The sequence below is a fragment of the Bombus terrestris genome, chromosome 7 (assembly GCF_910591885.1).
Source record: "Bombus terrestris chromosome 7, iyBomTerr1.2, whole genome shotgun sequence".
NCBI lineage: Eukaryota > Metazoa > Arthropoda > Insecta > Hymenoptera > Apidae > Bombus > Bombus terrestris.
In genome coordinates, this window is record NC_063275.1 from 9009443 (window position 1) to 9029813 (window position 20371).

Below are 20371 nucleotides of genomic sequence, written 5' to 3' on the forward strand. Positions count from 1 at the left end.
TCATCTCCGACATATATGTAATTTTATAAAAATGCTTTGCAATTTACCTATTATTACATATATATATAATATTTTTTTATCGTTTTTAATACCCAACATTCAATAAATCTATGTAAACTTCAACGACCAACCGCTTAAAATGAAATATTAAATTTACCTTGTGCCGGCGTATATCCCTGTAACAAGTAAAACAAAAAAGCGGGCGCTGAAAATAAATTCGGAGAAGAGAAATATGGCAGTTTCACGGTAACACGATCACAATGCGTTAATGATAATAAAGAAACAGGTGGAAAACAGATGAGCCGAGAACATGGTCTAATCATCGAGTTAGTGAACATTTTTTCAACCTCCTGTCAATAGTATTTCTATGTTTGGGATCGTGTTTCCGCGATTAAAAACGGAAAAGCAAAAATGTAAATTACAGGTTGATGTAAAAACTCGATTCCACGTGTAACTCCCTTTCGAAGCGCATGCTAGTCGCGACTGATGTGAATGCGTGCTGATTCTATTGTCGGAATAAAATTCACCGTTTTCTCCGCTACCTTTTTTTTACATCCCTATTTCGTTTTCCTTTTTTTAAAATTCCATGAATCGTGCAATTCATTTCCAATAGAAAACATCACGATAGGAAAACGGTCATAGTTTCGAGGGAAACTGAAAGGAGTTATTCACTACATACACCACATTCTGTAGGATACAATTTTAAATTTAAATTGCATGACACAGCTATATCCGTCTGATTGAAATGCTTTAAATTTAAGTTATAGAATCAAAAATGTTTTATCGTTTTCATAATTCAGAAATGGGGAAAATGTATGGTGAACCGACCATTGCCAGTTTTGTCGCGTTAATCGTAACATAATTCAAAAAATTGAATTTTATAAATAAGCATTTTAACTTATTAATTGTTACGGTATTCACTTAAGGGTTATAGAAACAAATGTTACGAATTTTGTAGTATCGATTGTGACCTCTGAATACGAATTTTCTTTTCAAACAAATGATGTTTAATTAAATTTGTCTACATTTTATAGAAAGTAATTTTTAAAAACGAGAGAAAATATCCATATGTATATTAATAAAATAATATAATTATTTCGGAAAGTATGAATAAAAAATCTGCGTTCTTAAAAATCAACTGTTTGCAATTTACTAAATCTTTAACTTTCTAACATCCTGTTATTTGTTTTTAATGCTATTATAAGATTAAACAATTTTAGAATTATCTAACTTTTATTAATTCCTTTATTACTCCTCTTTTCTCTGGTGTGAAGCTAATAAGGATAAAAATATTTTACATGATTTTACATGATAAGTAGTATCCTTTTCTAATTAAAGCTTCGACGAAGCTTAAACGAAGCTTCAGGCAGTCCCACGCTTCGAGCGCATGGGAGTGCAGCGAATGACTGATTGGCTATTTTCTTGCATTTGATGAAAATTCAACCATAGATCATAGAACATCAACCATAGATTCAGTCCTGATCAATCGTTTGAAACGATTAGTTGAATCTCGCTCCTAGTTTTGAACTGTTAATATCGTCCACATCAGACATGGAGAAGGAGTAGTTTATTCCCTCAGCCTTCAGAGAGAATAGTTTCACACAACCTCCTTTTTACGGTACAATACTCTCCACCAGACATGCAGTGAAGAACCGTTTTAGTCTCTAAGCATTTGCAAAGAGCAATCTCATCTGGATTTCTAGACTCGTCATCTCCAAGTATTCGTAGAACGAAGTATCGCTTTAGTTGGTGAACGATCAGTGAAGAGTCTCGTGTATGTCATTCAATTGCAAGCAGCATCGACACGCGTTTGCAGTGGCGTGTGTCGCTAACCATTCATAACGTTCAGTCGTATATCACGTCGTAGTCGTATCGTATGGCACAATCATCCGTCGCATCCATTCGTAAATCTCGTCTCAGCAGTCGCAGACAATTCGAACAGTTCTTATCATTTGGAAAAGTACAACGCTTGATGTTGATCGTTCGTCGCGCCTTCAATCACTGCTGTCCTTTGTGAATCACTTGTCCAAGGTTAATTCGACGGATAAGATGTTACAGCGCAGAGTCATCGATAACGGACACACGCGCATGCAATACGCACAGAAAAGATTTGTAATTGAGAAATTAGGTAAGCTTAATCCGAGAGTTAATTTCGATAATTAATTTTATCGAGTTAATTTGATCGAGAATTTTGGACCGAAAACGTAAACAAGCTCGCGCAGCCTTCAAGCCATTCGCGCGACTTGTGTAGTATGTACTATGGGCTATGTCCGTAGTTGCAGGTTAAGGGGTTAAAAGGCTTGCCAAGTAACGAAATAGCTAAACAAAATTTCCAGAATTACAACGGGCAATTAGGAATATAAGTTGATTTTTATAATTTTTAGATAATTTTATTGTTGCATATTTGATTGTAAAAATCAATTTAATCGTGTCGATTAGGCTGCGAATTTTTATGTATTTATACAAAATTTGTATAACATTTATATAACACTTGCATAAATACACATGTATAATTAGGTATAATGATAATGAACACAAAAATTGTTGCAATTATATGCTTAACCCTTTCGTATATAATAATATGATATGGTATGATATTATTTATACATATGTTTATATGTGTTTTCTTTGTCTTTCATGCGATAGCTTCTGTGAAATAAAAGATAAAATGTTTTTCACGCTTAATAATAAAATACTAATACTGTGTATTAATTATTTACTAAATATATGTTTATAACAAATCCCTTGAAATTTTTATATGTATTTTCAGATTAGTTTCAAATTTTATCAGTATATATTTATATTTTATGTAATATAATATAATACGATGCGAACATAAAAATTATCTATGTTATATATCCTTAATTAACCTTAAAAGTTAATTTTGAGGGTAAAATACTTTCGTGAGTCAATGTACATTTTATCAACGACAATCGAATGTCCAAGTATTTTTGAACAATAGTGCGCCTTATTTAGCGTTTAATAAATAGCCTAGCCAAAAAACTGCTACTTATAAATTAGAGAAAACAGCAGAAACCTCTAAAAGCCTTTTCCTTTTCTTATACACTGGAATCGTTCGTTTTCACGTTGTACACTCGTAGAGACTACTAAATCGTCTTCGTCAAGCTTGCTGGCAAAAGGTCGTTTTGCAGGATTTGCTACAGCAAATAGCTCTCCATAGAATTGGTTGACTTTTCTTGCGCTGTTTTTGCAACTACTTCCCACTGCTCGTTCCATGTTTAAAACTGTTCTTAAGACCTTCTTCTTCCGAAAAAAACTCCTTGTCCAACGACGTGTCGCTTGCAACTGTCGCGCATCGGATCAGCTCTTCTAAAATTTTCTTCAAAAAAAGATAAAAAATAAAAAGAGAGCATGCGTCGAACATGTTCCACGCAATTTATTCGATATTCTCTATGCATCGATTCTACTTTCGCAAAGGCCGAACTCGAGGTTATGGCAGTTTTCCAGGTTGTTTGACGTTGCTTCTGAATATTTTATTCTGCTACGTTTTTTGTTTCCGTTTTACATTTTGCGAAGTTTTGTCAAAGATTTCTTTTTGTTTATTAAGTATTTTTGGTGGCTAGTAAAATTATTAGGAGAATTAGTATTTTTACTTGGAATTAATGATTTTTTAATATTGTCTTGTAAATTGTTGATTATTTTTTAATTAGTGTCATTAGTGTAAACTAATCAGTTTTAACTTTGATCTTAAGAAACTTACCATATCAAAGACAAGAAAAAACATATTACGTTTATGTGTTCTTTTATACACACGAATGGTGAAATTAAAATTCAAATATCTTTTAAACTAGGCATTTTCAGATCCAAGTACCCTAGTACTTTCATCAACAGAATAAAAACGTGCATAGAAAAGTGCAAGATCGTTGTCTCGATGGATATTATCGCAGTTTAAGTTTGTTTCTGCCGTAACAGAAAATTAGGAATACATAATGAAATAATATGAAGTAATCATAAAGTTCATTATTAGAAAAATTGCTGAAAATGTTGCCTATTCTGCCGAACACATGCTTCTGCTCTTCTAATTAAATTTCTATGAACACTTTCTAACACATTGGAAGTGTTTATCAACATAACGTCAATCGAGACAACGTCTACAGTGAGATCCGTTATAACGAGACGTGATAAAGTGCACCTGTACCGAGCGAAAATTCAAAGTCGATTTTCTCGAAAACAAAGCTTCAAACGAAAAATTTTTATTCTATATTTGCGACTTCTTTTTTCGCGTAGAATCATCCCCCTTTCCGCTTGTACCACCAGTTACGAATCACCTTGTATAAATGAGATCACTCTAAAATCATTAAAATGCCATCACTCCCAAAATGGATATACATATGTAAACACCAAACTGTGTATTATTTGAAACTATTTAACACGTTGACTGCCATGCGTTTTTTCAAAGAAATCTCCGTCAGGCCACGCGTGCAGCAGTACCAAGCGTTCTCTGCCAGGTGCTCCCATCGATATTTTAGTAATGTGAGTCGCTCAAGCGGTGGTCTCAAGAATGATCTTTCGTTTCGTTTGTTCGCAACATTAAAACCACTAGCTGTTGTTGAATATAACGAAGGAAAGTGTGGTACAGATTATTCCAATCAAATGGTTTCTTATGCCACCACAATTAGAAAAGGAATCAAATGGTATACAAAACTTGGCATTCGACTCCTTCTGGGAATTTCTGTTGTAAACGCTTTGACGGTTTACAAAATTGCAACAAGCAAGAATATAAGTATTAGAATATTTAGACAATTATTAATTGCAAAATTATTAGGGTTGTTTGAAAATACAAAAATCCTTGTCTTCGACGGAGTCGGCATAATATCGTCGTTCGGAAGAAGCATTAGACGCGCATGTGAACTATGTTATGCAAATAAAAGACGTCGAATGAACCGAACAAAGGTACAAAAGAATTTGAAGAATACAACAACTTATTGTCCAAATTGTCCCGACCAACCTCAACTATGTATAGAATGCTTTAAAGTTTTACATTCTAAATAATTTTTTAATAAACCATTTTCGTATTACTTTTATAACAATTCAACAGTTTTACTACTATGGAATATCTTTTCAAATACCTACGACGATCCTTCGCAAGTAGTCAAATAAGCAACACCCGAATACGGATGTCGTTGCAGTCAACCTGTTAATTTTGTCTAATAAAATCTTTTTATCTTTCATCGTTTCGAAGCTGTAGCTTGTCCTAGTTACGTGGGACATTCTGTATAAACTCTGTATACTCTAGATCTAGATAAACGATATATTCCTTATAGTCTGAGCAAATGTAACGCATTCAAACCAACATTTCATATATTACAACATAACGTTACAGAAAACTTCTGGCAATCTTGGAATTTGGAACACATATTTTTGAATTCAGAGGAAACATTATAGTTCTAAAACGGATACAACGAAATTATTCCGCAAATCGACAAAGCGAACTATCCACCGTAAATCGAGGTTAAAGCCTTTATGTCCGATCGAAGAGACAGAGAAACCACAATAAATCTACGTGTCCCTACGCTCGTTCCTGTATATCGAGCTACAATTCCAAAGTAAAATTCGTAGCGATATTACAGATTCAGTGATAGTACCGCAAAGTGTTACTGTTTCCATGTCAAGTGCACAATCGAGGGTTTCAAACTATCACCTTATACTGTACGACGTTAGATAAACGAAACTTCATACTCCAAACAGTCTTTGCGAGAAGCTTGTCGCACGATAGGACACCATGATTCTGTTGTCGCGGGCACATCAAAAACCGTACTCTAATCTTTTGGTCTAGTTGTTGTTCCCTAGCATAGCCGAGAATTCGAGGAGTTACCGAAACTGATTGATATTCAACGATATCTGTGAAATATACCACGAGAAAGAATGCAATCTTTATGTTTAATTAGCATTATAATATTATATATTTAATTTATTAAATATTATATTATATATACAATATAAAAAATACGAAACATATTCAACAGAAAAGTGTAGCAAACAGTGTAAAAAATAACAATCGAAAGAAACAGATTTCAAATGTTTTATTCTAATATAATCCAATATTCGAGAAGTTATCCGAATTAATTAACTATTATTTATACAAATTTATTTAATGATATAAAATATATCAACGAGGTGATATTTATACTTGTAATCATAATTTATTCGCGCTTGAAAATATGGAAAGCACAAAAGAAAGATGATAAATAATATAAAATGCTGTTAGAAAGTAAAAATGTGTAAATATATAGGAATATAAATTACTAATAAATAGAAATACAAGACTATAAAATACTAAAGGACAAACGTTTTTAACTGTTGTATCTTGCTATAATTAATATATCAAAAAGATCAATCTTACATTTAATTATATTCAATCAGAATTAATAATATAAGAAATATAAAACAAATTTAATAGAAATGTGTCAGATAGAATCAAATTATATCTTATAAATTTGTACTCGAAATAGTGTAACGTAAAATGAACGATCGTTATTGCAGAGCTATATTATTTATATTTAAAAGACATGTAAAATTTTGAACGTTTAAATAATTCATATTCCAATGTATGAAATGCAATCTTTATTATTTTGTATAAATTGTTTCATATTTCATCCATTATATTACGCTTCATGAATTATTTAATGTCTATAAATAATCCATATGATTTTCGTACTAATCAAAAGAATTAATTTTTAATAGATTGCACAACATACTTTTTATCAAATTCAAATATTCTTCAATAAAGTATAATTTATACAAATGTTCTCTTCATCAATACATCGATTACAAATTTTAATAAGAGAAACAGAAAGGAGACACAGAGAAAAAGTGAGTCTATTAAAATTTTAAACGTCAGCTTCCTTTCCTTTTTTCAAAACTTTTTAATAAATACATACATGTCGTCCTTTTCCATCTTATAATCAATACAAGCAAGAAGAATAACTAAAAACTTGACTGTTACAAAACTGTTGAAACATTTTCCTACATAAATAAAAATTAGTTACGAGTAGCTGCAACTATAAGCGTTAATTCAAATCCATTTCGTTTCATTAAAACTCTCATTTATTTTAACTTTCACGTTAAACATGACTAAAATGTGTAAGAATTTCAAAACCGGAGGAGGGGAAAATTGCATAAAACCGAAAAAGTCCTCGTCTATTAATAACAACTAATAACAAGTCTTCTTGCTTTACAGCTTTACATCAAGGTGGACTAATTATCTATCCTCTTCCTCCTGCTTTAATATTAACTGCATCAAAAGAAAACTTACATTCTTTCAATCACTTTACTTGAAAAAATACCTTTTCAAAAGCAGCGTCCAGCTTCGATTAATGCAACGTACGAAAATCTTCTTATTTTTCACGAAGTAGTCTGTTAAATTAAACAAAGGGAATTTCTCTTGCATAAACATGTTTACACCATTTTGTCATGATCTCGTGACTAACTAACAAAAAGAGAAAAAAGAGGAGAAAATGTTGGAAGTAACCCTGAACATTTATATATCCGTCGCAGTTAAACCGGTGGATGAAAGCGTCGTCTCTGCCCTACATTGTTATCGTATACGGAAACAAACTGCTTTCTCTTATCGATGTATTATCAATTGTCAAACACATTGAACAGTCGTGTTACGTCCTAGAGCACAGTTGCAAGATATAATTTGTATCAGCCTCTGATTCCCGGTAACGTAATCACATTGAACGTACCCAAATTAGCCGCGGTTTACGCTTTGATACGAATACCAAATGCGGTCTGGTACAGCCGATAAATTATCGTAGCCCGTGTAATTACTATCTCATTTCGTCCTCGTGTAATTTCTACGAGCTACTTAAAACCGTGACACATCCAAACGTGAACAAGCTATGCTATCTATGGTGCACTGTAACGGGCATCGCTATGGTGTCCTCACTGACCGAATACATTTTTAAGGATATTTTATTAGTGGAAAAAGACAAGGAAATTGGTTATCGATGTAGCGATGCTAGTTTTTTGTTTTCGATCGTACGTGTTGCTTTAATTATTTCAATCGTCGGTTTATTATCGGGTTATTTGCATCATAAATAGTATAGCCGATTTGTAACACAACGAATTTTGTTTATAGTAAATAAGAAAGTCTATGGATTTATTCACATAGCGATCGAAAGAAAAACAATATGTGTGTTTATTTTCCTTTTTTCAAGAGGTGCAATTTTAAAATTCGATACATTACCAATTAATCCTGTACTATCAGAATTATTCTTTCATTTGATTTTATAATGAAATAGATTTTCATCAAATATCTTTTGTACATTTTAAAAATATTTATCACATCATTAGTTACACCTTTGATTTTTTCTAAAACTGCATAAAATGTATCGCGTATTTTATATATATATATGTATTTTTTTTATATACATATTTTTATTAAACTTCCCTTTATTCATCAAATATAGTAAATTTACCATGTCTTTTTTTAATGATTATAATCTTTTAGTGATATTTAAAGATATGTCTTTATTTAGATATTTTCAAAAACCACTCATTATGACATAGAGGATATTGGATATTTATTAAATAATTTTCATGCGATTTATTATGTTCTTAACGTAGTTACCCTTTCCACAACACAGTTAATTCATTCCGCTTTGCATGGAAACTGTGTTTTCAGAGGATCACGTTATAAAAAAGTTCATGTTATATTTCACGTACAGTTACGACTACATTATAAATATTTCACAACTTTTATATTATAATTACATAGCGTATACAATAAACAAATTTTGGTTCAAAAATTCAAATAAAATGACACTTTTTAGGGCTTTTTGAAACCCCCAGAGCCAAAGATGAGGATCGTTTTTTACGAAAATGTGGTGTAAAAATTTTTGGTCGATCTGCTGATGTGTGACATTCTCATGGATTTTGATGATGTTTTTTAAAATCTGGTACTTTTGAAACCTGCTGTATGGTTTATTCTGTATGCATTGGATTCGGTTAGAGTTATTTTTTATTTTCCGACCGCCGCGCCGTGAGGTAACACAGGGCGGTAAGCAGTATGTGATAAAACTGGCATTTGGAACATTGGTAGTGACTGTGCCATTACTTGTTTTGCCGGTTACTGCTTATCACTCTGTATGATCACGGTTTTATGCGGATTTCTACAGTTGAGACTTTTGTCGGCCAAATGCTCATAAGACCGAATTATTTTTAAAACCGTTCATTTCCGTGAAAAATAACAGGCATTTTCGGCTTCAGCGATTTACAATACTCCGGAAAGACACATTCAGATTAAAAATTTTGCAGTCCGGACACTATAGTTTATCTAAAATTTTTAATCCATCGTTTATCAATAACAATTATTCTAATCATATTGTGAAGGAATTAACTTCATCGAATACTATTATTCGATGCTTTAATACAAAAAGTGGGCATGAAGATTAAAATTACTTGCACATAAATCAAGGATTAAAGAAAAATGAATAAAAAATAAACGATGTCAAAAGCGACAAGAAAAAGAAACTTCGATATCGTTGTCGTTATATCATTTTCCGGAACATTTTCCAATAAGAGTATTTCCTCAAGAAAGTCAATTCAGAAAGATATATGTATTGGAAAAAGAGTGAATAGATCGTAACGTATCGATTTTTGAAATATTAAGCCGGAGCCACGACAGTGAAAGTAAATTTCAGAATATAATCTACTTCTCGTAAAATACATATTAAAATGTGGGATACTTAGTATATACTAAATAACATTGAAAAGATCGTGAAAGTTTATACAAACATTTGAATGTAGATCTATTCTTTCATTTGTAATTGTGCATTTGGATGTTTAATTCAATTCAATAGATAAACAAATGAATATATACAGATATACAGGGTGGTTGGTAGCTGGTGGTACAAGCAGAAAGGGGGTGATTCTAGACGAAAAAATAAGTCGAAAATATAGAATAAAAATTTTTCGTTTGAGGCTTTGTTTTCGAGAAAATCAACTTTGAATTTTCGCTCGGTACGCGTGCACTTTATCGCGTCTCGTTATAACGGATCTCACTGTAGATCGTTTGTACTACCAGTTACCGACCACTCCGTATATATATATGTCGGATTAAAGTCGCACACCATGCAAGGTTGAGCAGTTAAGCGCGATGTGCCCCTCCTCGTTACACCTGTAGCAGGACACCTTCGAGGATGTGACAGCCCGGTTTTCCCCTGGTTTTCACTTGCGCTTCTCCGCCTCCAGTTTTGTCCTCTCGCGGCACTCAGATGCTCTATGTCGGTGCCTACCACAGTGGTAGCACTTGTGTCGGGAGTCGAGAGGCTTATGTCGTTTAGCTTCAGAACTCGCGGAGGAGTTGCTTAACGAAGACGCCGGCCTCTTCACCGGGTAGGAGAGCACTGCCATTTCACTTGCGAACTGGTCCTCGGTCTTGATATCGCTTGTAAGTGCCATCCGTTGGATGCGCTGGTCCAGTGAGCCCATTTGAAGGAACACAATAGCGTTGACTATCTCGTCTTTGGTACACCTTTCCCACCTCGCCATCAGGAAGGAACGTAAACGGCTACCGTAATCTCCCATGGTTTCGCCCTTCAGTGGTGCCCCATTTTTCACCTTCCATAGCGCTGCGACAGCTGTTTCTTTCCCACCAAAGCGTGTAAGGAAACTGTCTTTAAACTTTGGCCAGGAGAAAACTTGGGTAGCAGGTACTTGCGTAAGCCACTGCGCTGCCGAACTTTCTAGAGCACCACTCAAGGCAGAAAGTAGCGCACTGCCTTGTAAAGGACTTTCTTCCATGATAAAGTCAACAGTCGCACACCATGCGGCTGGGTCGGAACCCGCGATTTCGGGGTTAAAACGCGGAAGCCATACGTTCCTAGATGTTTCACTCGGTCTTTGCTCTCGCGACTGAATTATCTGGCGCATGATGGCCATGAGTTGTTTCATCGTTGCACATAGCCCTGATCCCACTTCTGATATCGGATTGAAGTCAGGATTATGGTGAGGGGCGTTTAATGAATTTTCACTGGAATTAGCCATTGTCGTGGTACAATGAGGAGTTTATTAACACAAACTTATTAACAAGATTAGGCACTCGTAGCACTAGTGATAATGACCTTAGGTTCGAAATGAATCAGCGGTCACGGGATGATAGAAGTATGTTCTCGCACAGTTCAAGTCTAACCCTTTGTTAACAAGACGTGAGATATTCACTGGTTGTAAAGACGGTACTCTTACTCGTTAATGAGATCGCACGAAAGAATGACTCTCCGTCTCGATGCCGCCGTCGAGGAAAACTATGATGGGTGTGTCTAAGGGCACGAGGTCATCGGATTCGTTGAGAAAAGTCTTCGTTCGGAAAGTGAGAGAAATTGACGTTACTGTTAATTGGTCAATTTCCATGTTGGTGGTTAGGGAAGGGAGCTAGCCGCCCTTAAGAGAAAGTTCGAGAAGAGGAAGCGTCGTTCGTGAGAAAAATAGATTTCTCCTATTTTCCCGTAGTTGGAACAAAGACTGTTTGTCGGTTTGAAGAACTTTAGTTAAACAAATCTTAAGATTTATAGCGGGTCCTTGGGCTACCTGAACATGTACTGTGGAGACGCGTCGACATCTGGTAATCATCTTACTCGAAGAATAGTCTGCATGTGGCGAGCCACGGGACAGAAATCGTTGAAGTGCTTACCGACGTGCCCCAAGTATTTCTTTTAAGGAGAGCTATAGAGTTACTTCATGCCTTTGTTAGAGAAAACGTTCATCCCTTGACGGCGGCTACGTTCAGCGACTGGTTCGAGCCCAAGCTCACTATCATAAATCTCGAACAATCGGAGTGACATTTGTTTAATGTAAATTACGACATTACGGTATTTCCGAGAACCCAAGGAGAGGTTCCGGTGCTCTTCCATCTCCGACATATATATTGCTATTTGTTCTTTTTCAATATGCTATAAATGTAGCTATTTTCACTATTTGTGCTATTGTTTTATTAATTTTTATTCCAACTTTACAAAGGCAATAATTAAAGTTATAAAAGTCTCTTTACAGCTATAAAAATTATTCAATTTCTATAAATATTTGTCGGAGATGGAGAGACACCGGAGCCTTCCGTCGAAACCGGGGAAAAACCCCTAATATTGTAGTTTGGATTCCACCATAGCCGTAGTTAAACAATCACCGTCCTTCAGCCCGATTGTAATTGCCTGCAATCTATGAGAATGAGTTTGGGTTCGAGGTGATAACCAGTCACCGAACGTGGCCGCGGTCAAGGGACGAACATTTTTCTAACAAAGTCATGAAAAAGTCTATAGCCCTCCATAAAAAGAAATAGTTGTAACGGCACTCGACAGTAAGCATACTAACGGTTTCTGTCTCATAGCTCGTCATAAGCAGACCCTATTCTATGGGTAGGTCGATTGCCGGTTGTCGAGACATATTCGCAAAACATCGGCAGCCAGCCTAATGACCCGTCATAAACCTTAAACCTTAATTAACGAAAATAGGCAAACAGTCTTTTCCGTGAAGGACACTTCCAAAGACTGACCAATTAACAACAACGGCAATTTCCCTCACTCTCCGAACGAAGACTTGTCTCCACGAATATAAAAGACCTGGTGCCGCTAGAGAGTGGGGCAGTTTTACCTAGACAGCGTCACCGTGAGAGCTTCGAGTACGATTTCATCGACTAAGGTATCATTTCGATAGAGTGCTTACTTCGCGTGCTAACTGAGAGTACCACCTAGGCGTTGCCGACGAGTAAAGAATAAAAGAGTCCCGTTGACCGCGGATTCGTTATTGAGCCTAGGATCATTGTCATTAGCTTCTCGAGTATCAAATTATCGCGATTACTTGTCCAATTCCATCATGGTCATGTTTGCACTGGTAAATAACTCCTCTATTGCATAATGATCACGTCTAGTGTCAATAGGGATTCGTTTCACGCCCTTAACCCTAACTCTAATCGTAACGCCAACCCGACATATTCATAGCCGGAAATATAAATCTTTGTCTACATGTACGTATATACGCTTTTTATTGTTGAATAAATATTTTACATTTAATTGTCATAATTATAATTAATGTGTATCAAATAATTTGTCCACGAAACGTTTGTAATAATGATGACACAAATATCATCATAACAATATCTATGCAAATGAAGATACGTTTATAATGTTAAAATACTACATATTTTTTCGAGGAGAATTATACAGGCAAATTTTTTCTTTGTGATAAAACTGTGGCTCAGTAAACATAAATCCTGCAAACCAAAGCCACTAAAAATTTTAATCCTTCTGCATGCTACCACATTACACATACTAATGACACAAATTAAGAATAAAAAGCGACAGAATAATGTCGAGAAACTACGTGTATAAATGTAAGCAAAGTTAAAAAAATAATTAGATTGCTACAATGTACAATATCCATACATAGAAATTTTACAATGATACAAACCTATAATGAAATGAAAAAAAATTATCTTATATATAATTACAAAAATATATTAATTATTAAATATATAAATATATTATCTTAAATGTTAAATATATAATTATTATTGCACAATTATATTTTGATAAAAATGGAGAATTTTAAAGAAGAAGTATTTTAAATCCAATAAGATCCCAAATCTATTAAGAAAAATTATTACATCCTTTTCTTCATTAATTTCTGATATTTTATCAAGTAATGCAATACATTAAATTTTCTTCCAATACGGAAATAACATTTTCAAAACTTTAATAACTATTCGAACTGCTTTACAATAAGCTTCACATGGCTTTTCTCACGATGATTTCGAAAAGATTAACTTTAACGGGAAATTACCCTTTTTCCCCTACTTACACAAAGCTTCGGTAACCCATCTCTGTATATTGATTTCTCCAATCGATGCCCTTTGCTATCCATCTCGAATTAATTTAATCCACAATCCCATGCATTTTAACAATACCTTACATCAGCCCTAGATTTTCTATGAAATGCTATTGGAATACACAAAAATATCAATGTATTTTCATGAAAATATTGTTTCTATTTTTCAGGCTTGTAGGAATACACTTAGCTACACTTTTCGTTATATACATTATCGATATATTTACATATTAGGTTGTGTAATAAGTTTGTTTACCACTCATAGTCAGTATTATAATTTGAAGAATATATAAACAAACATACGGTGAAAAATGGATGAATATTGGATGAATAAATATTGTTTATAATTGCCTATATCATCTAATAACTTTTGTAAACGATTTGCTTCGTTACTTTACATTCTACTAAACTAACTTTAGTAACTTTTTTTTCTAATAACAATATACTAAAGCTTTTTTTACGTTCGTAACTATTGCACGGAATTTTCCTTAAGTGCCCATGAAACAATGCACGTTGCACGTTGATGCAAATTAGTCGTAAAGTATGCATTTAAAATTATTACAATTTCCATGTTCGAGATTATTGGAAAATAGTTTGTTTATTGGGAATTATTGGAATACCTATCTGAGAAATTTTGTTCATAAGAGATCGTAATAGGTATAATTTAAAGAATATAAAAAGACATATATGCACGTAGGTATATTGGAATTTTTACATAAAAAGATTACAATTTATTCATAATTATATATATATTCCGGATTAAATACATCTTATATTCAATTAACAATCTTTGATATTCTTTTGAAAAAATGCAAACAGTTACGTAAATTAATAGTATCTAGATATTCCCATAATCAATAAAACGATAAATTTATATTTATTCAAATTGATCCATTTTACAAGTCGTATCGTTGTTTTAAAAGCTATATAAATTTCGCATGATTTTAATATATTTAATACAATAGCGATTTAACAAGTTTCACATGCATTAAAGATATATTATTGCTCAATACATCACTTTGTTATTTAAAATGCTTTGATGAATATCGTTGCGATACCGTGTACAAACCCAACAAAATTAAATACAAGTCAGTAACGGGTCAGTAAATCGTTTAATCACGGAATACGAAAAAGCATATATCGAAAGGCAACAGATTTAGAACAAATCATTAAAACAAATCGTCAAGGAAAATATTACAATCTCCGTACGAAATTGGCCTAGCCATAATCCGTTTAACGCGAACCATGTTGTACAACTAATTAAACCGCAACATAAAACGCGAGTTTACGAAACTTGTTTCATTCTGGCTCGAACAAGTTGGGAACAGGAAGCAACTGACTTTCTGTTTACACCGGACAAATTGTCGCTGGGTGTCTCACGGTCGAGTCCTCTTTATCTCATTGAACTACGGCTTAATTCTCCAAACAGAACACACAATGGAGACTATCGTCGTAATTTCTACAATATTCTACCTGAATTCTTGTTGTCTTTACAGAGAAAAGCAGTGAAAGACAACAATAAGTAAAATAGCGTATACATATATTTCTGTGAGAAGAATTTTAACCATTATAAAACTTAAACTGATCGATTCCATTCTTTGACACTTTCTTAACACGTTGACTGCCACGCGTGTTTTCAAGGAAATCTCCGTCAGGCCACGCGTGCAGCAGTACTGAGCGTTCTCTGCTAGGTGCTCCCATCGATATTTTAGTAATGTGAGTCGCTCAAGCGGTGGTCTCAAGAATGATCTCTCGTTTCGTTTGTCGCAACATTAAAACCACTAGCTGTTGTTGAATATAACGAAGGAAAGTGTGGTACAGATTATTCCGACCAAATCGTTTCTTATGCCACCACAATGAGAAAAGGAATCAAATGGCACAGAAAACTTGGCATTCGACTCCTTCTGGGAATTTCTGTTGTAAACGCTTTGACAGTTTACAAAATTGCAACAAGGAAGAATATAAATATTAGAATATTTAGACAATTATTAATTGCAAAATTATTAGGGTTATCTGAAAATACAAAAAATCCTTGTCTTCGACGGAGTCGGCATAATATCGCCGTTCGGAAAAATGATTCCGAAAGAAGCATTAGACGCGCATGCAAACTATGTTATGCAAATAAAAGACGTCGAATGGACCGAACAAAGGTACAAAAGAATTTGAAGAATACAACAACTTATTGTCCAAATTGTCCCGACCAACCTCAGCTATGTATAAGATGCTTTAAAGTTTTACATTCTAAATAATTTTTTAATAAACCAGTTTCGTATTACTTTTATATCAATTCAATAGTTTTACTATTATGGAATATCTTTTCAAATACCTACGACGATCCTTCGCAAGTAGTAAAATAAGCGACATTCGAATATGGGTTACGTGGCCCGACCAGAAACGTTGCTGACACCCGAACACGGATGTCGTGGCAGTCAACGTGCTAATTATTTAGTAAACTAAGGATATTTAAGTGAATTTATATACCTATTTATAAATACGTCTAGAAAAATAGAACTTACATAGATATTTGTCTTAAATATTAATTTTACGGACATCACTTCTAAATTAGTCTAATTTCGATTACTGTACGAAAATTATTTGTGTAAATAATATTTCTTAATAAGATAAAAAGTGTTTCAAAGCCGAGAGTGAGAAACGTAGCAAAAGTGAGTGTTGTTATGTGTGCGCCTGATGACGATGACACTGCACTTTACTCGCTCGCTTGGATAACATCTTCACGCGAGAGAGAGAGAGAGAGAGAGAGAGAGACAACGACGCTAAGAGGTGACCTCCGAACGATGGGAAAATTCTGCTGAGACAATGTTTACTACTGATTAATCCTCTCCGACTAATGAGAGAATGTTTGTTGTCTCCAAATGTTGAGACAATACGAACTGATCGTTATGGTTGGTTAAGGTTAAACCATATTATACTCTCCAACTGCTGTGAGTTGATTGGAAATGAAATGCTGAACTGAGACTGACAGCTGATCGCTTCGACTACTTAAACGATATTGACTCCACAAGAGCTTGGACATGTTGACGACTGAAAGACTGACGGATGAGACTGTTCTTTCCGAAAACTGTTTGGTTTGTCAAGGTTTGAAATGCTCGCACAAGATTGATGATGATTGAAATTTAATTGTTAGCACAAGTCAATAAGGTTTCGTTTTTACTAAAACTGATATAAATTGTGCATGAAATTAATATTAACGATCACAAAACAGCTACTTTATCTAATCCACCTATCAAATCTTACAAATTTACTAAATCCTCGAATTTTGTTCTAATACTTCTATATAATTTAACATTAATTTTGATCGCAACACTTTTAAACCAATTAACATTATCGTATCGGGTGCCCATACAGAACAAGCATAGTTAATCTCACAATCATCCTTTTGAAATAGTATAACTTCTTTTTCCCAAGCTAAAAGCTTTGCGTTTATTTCCTTATTTTTCTCCGTGATGTAACCTCATCCCGTCTACTCGCTGTTTTCAACAAAAAAAGGTTGAGAAATTTTTAATAACTACAGGTACGAAGCGCACGGCTTTCCAGAACGTAATATTGCACGCGCGTGGAAACATGATTTCTGCGAGAATGAAACTCTTCGGCAGTAGTAAAACCTATGATTTGGCCTCCTTTCAGTAATTACCATGCATATGGCTCAGACAAGTACGTCGGTTTATCCGCGCAGAAATGAAGACGCGAAGCGTTTTCCACTGAACCAAACATCACCGAATACATAAAAAATTTCATTATAACACATTTGAGCTTCTTTTACGTATGTGATTTGTTTCCGGATTATAAAGTTCAACAAATTTGTGATCTGACGAATAATACAATCTTTTATTCCGCATATTGTACCTTCATCTTCCTTTGTGTTTTTGTTACATTTGTTTATAAATCGATAAATTTTATATATTATCTTGTTCTTTTTAAAGATGTATAAATTTCATATAATTTAATATTGGGCTTCTTATTAATTAAAAATGACAAATTCCAAAAATGATGTACACTTCCGCTGAAAAATATTAGAACAGTTGTTATGCTTATTTCAACAAGGGGAAAAAAGTCGTTAAAAGATTTTAAGAAATACTATTTAATTTAATACGTCGTATTTATGATAAAGAGAACAAATAGTATAGGAAATGCTAATATATTAACAATTTTAATAAAACAATGCACATAATTTAAAATTAGTAATCCACATGAAATTTTGTCGGGAATAAAAGGCATCCTAATACTTTTGATTTTTAAGTATTTATAGAAAATCCAATATAAAAATGAAATAAATTTTAATGCATGTATAAAAAATAATATTTTTTTTTTACAGGATTTTGTATACGTATGTTATACTTTCAAATCCTTGTGGATATATACAGTAACATGTTTACAAGTAAGTACATAATCTTTGTTATTAAACATAACTTTCTTTACAATGTTACCTACAGTAATTTCGTCCAAAACTTTCAATAAAAAAGATATTGCACGTACATATGGTCTCTTTCGTAAAAAAATATTATCTATGTAATCCTTCTGCTTTCCATTGTTATTTACTACATTTTAGAATTACAATATTATATTGTAAAGAATCGTTACCTGCATGTGTTAAAAGGAAATATTCAAAGTTTCTCGTGTGATATTTTTTTCTTCTCAATACATATGATCGTGAAGCAATAATTGATCTCCAAAAAAAATTTAATATTAAAAATAACCAATATCATTTAAAAAATATATGTAAAACAAAACGTTATAGTTAATTTTTAAAAAATTTTAACAATAAAAAATTCACCGTTTTTGCGGTAAATCTTCTATTAATAGAATTCATAGCATTATTTTCCCGCAACTTGAACCAATAATTTTGTTCGTCAAAATATAAATTTTTCAATATGTTTCCCAAACATATGTAATTGACATAGTTTGTAATTATGAGATATTATGTTTCGCATTCGAAACTACTTGAAGAAAAGAGAATTTACCTCAAAGCAAATAGCGATTCAAAGGAAATTTAGAGTTCATTTTATTCCAGAAAATTTTGGAGAATATAATTGAAATCCGGTTCGCTTGATTAATGAGAACAATTTCGAAGCATAACAAAACCAAAGAAGTCACTTATGTCTGGAGAAATTACCATTAAATCGGGCGGAAGCGTAACGAGGCTCATACGGAACGATGGTTTTAAACTGAAAACGAGGAGGACAACCGGAGCGAAAGCAGAAATGAGAGAAAATGGATAGTGTCAGCGTCGACCAATCTACTTGCACCCGAGGGGATAAACTTTCAATTGCTGTAACTTGGTAACAAGGATAAATTGGATATTTTGTTACGGACTTGCAGTTTTGACGTCACGTTGCCCTGCATGGCGTTGTATCGCACCATGATATTCCATTCAACTGACCAGAAACTGAAATTTTTGTTTAATAGATGCCAGATGACGTGTAAGGTTCGTGCAAATGTCGTATTGATTTAGCAAAGTAAAGAGGATAACACGTTTTGTGCAACAGAATTTTCATATTAACGCACAAAATTAATTAACTAAACGTATGCATACTAAAATTTAACTTGACGATAGTGTGGGGAATCATGATATTGTGCATCGATACTTTTAAAATTGAAGTTATGTATTTTGTATCGTAAGATTTAGAAATTAATTCAGTGTCCTCTTTCTATAAATTTACCATTTATTTATTGGTTTTGTTTTTGGACTAATTCCAGTTTATGCACATGATAGAAAATTGTTTTCCCCCATACAATTTCTTTCAACTTTTATATATCATTGCATTTTCGTCCAAAGCAGAACAAGTCATTACATTGTTATTAATGTTCATCGCGATGTTATTTCTTTTGGCAATTTATACTATATTTAATAAATGTTAACATTGGTCCCTTAAAATCCCAAAATGGTTGGAAAGTGCTGAAATTTACAATGGATTATTTATAATTAATTCAATGTCAATATTAGTACATTTGAAAATGAAGAAAAACTTTTATCAAGCTATTTTCTGCATAGATGAATTCGATATTAGGTTGTTCTATAAGTGTCGAATTTTATTTTGCATTTACTTTTGATTTCTAAGATAAAATCAAATAAAACGTACGATTAATAATTACAAAGATTAACAGCGGTATTAAAATGGAAATGACCAATACCAATGAATCAGAAAGGAATTTTGTTGTATCAAAACGATCAGTCGAATCATACGTCGTGAACATAATATAAAAATATCATATATGTAAATACAAGAGCACATTTGATATCATAGGAGAAACTGATGTGAGCCGGATTAAAATTTTTCAGAGTTAAAACATTTTAATGTTAGAAATAAAAATTTAAAAGTTGATTGTGGGCACATCATCGTACAGAATATTTTTCACCACATAATCTTCTGGTTAAAGGTTATTTTCTGTGTGATATAGAAAACAATATAAAAGGAATCTCGTTGACGCTATGTGAAGTCAACGCTGTTTATGAAAAGGCCAGATACTTCCTTATCCAAGGCAATATAGTTAATGAGAAACGAAATTATTT

At 33.3% G+C, this 20371-nt stretch overlaps 1 protein-coding gene across 1 annotated transcript in view; it reads right to left on the reverse strand.

Annotated features, from left to right (window-relative positions):
* Positions 1-20371, reverse strand: part of LOC100645124 — a 253887-nt gene that overhangs the window by 208126 nt on the left and 25390 nt on the right. The gene's annotated exons all lie outside the window — the stretch shown is intronic.